Source organism: Seriola lalandi, unplaced genomic scaffold (genome assembly GCF_002814215.2).
Source record: "Seriola lalandi dorsalis isolate HSWRI2012SDOR001 ecotype SW California unplaced genomic scaffold, Sedor1 jcf7180002054887, whole genome shotgun sequence".
Taxonomy (NCBI): Eukaryota; Metazoa; Chordata; class Actinopteri; order Carangiformes; family Carangidae; genus Seriola; species Seriola lalandi.
In genome coordinates, this window is record NW_019525439.1 from 43,393 (window position 1) to 43,806 (window position 414).

The following is a 414-nucleotide window of genomic DNA, read 5'->3' on the forward strand; positions in this document are numbered from 1 at the left end:
CATTCAGACAGTGGAACAGGTTGATGCTTCTCTCTGCAGAGGGAGTCTCTTCAATCTTCTTCTTGATGTACTGAACTGTTTCCTGATTGGTCTGTGAGTCAATTCCTGTCTGTGACATCAGACCTCGTAGGAGAGTCTGATTGGTCTGCAGTGAAAGACCCAGGAGGAAGCGGAGGAACAAGTCCAGGTGTCCATTTGGACTCTGTAAGGCCTCGTCCACAGCTCTCTGGTAGAGCAGTGAATAGTTTCTAAACAGTTTAGACCACCAGGAGGTTGATTGTTCCCCTGATATCAGATTGAGTCCAGACTTGATGAAGGTCAGATGGACATGAAGAGCAGCCAGAAACTCCTGAACACTCAGATGGACGAAGCAGAACACCTTGTCCTGGTACAGGCCTCTCTCCTCTTTAAAGA

The 414-nt window shown here is 47.8% G+C and overlaps 1 protein-coding gene across 1 annotated transcript in view; it reads left to right on the plus strand.

The window, feature by feature from the left end:
* The window catches only part of LOC111671846 (ephexin-1-like), a 19,382-nt gene that overhangs the window by 18,341 nt on the left and 627 nt on the right, over window positions 1-414 (plus strand). The gene's annotated exons all lie outside the window — the stretch shown is intronic.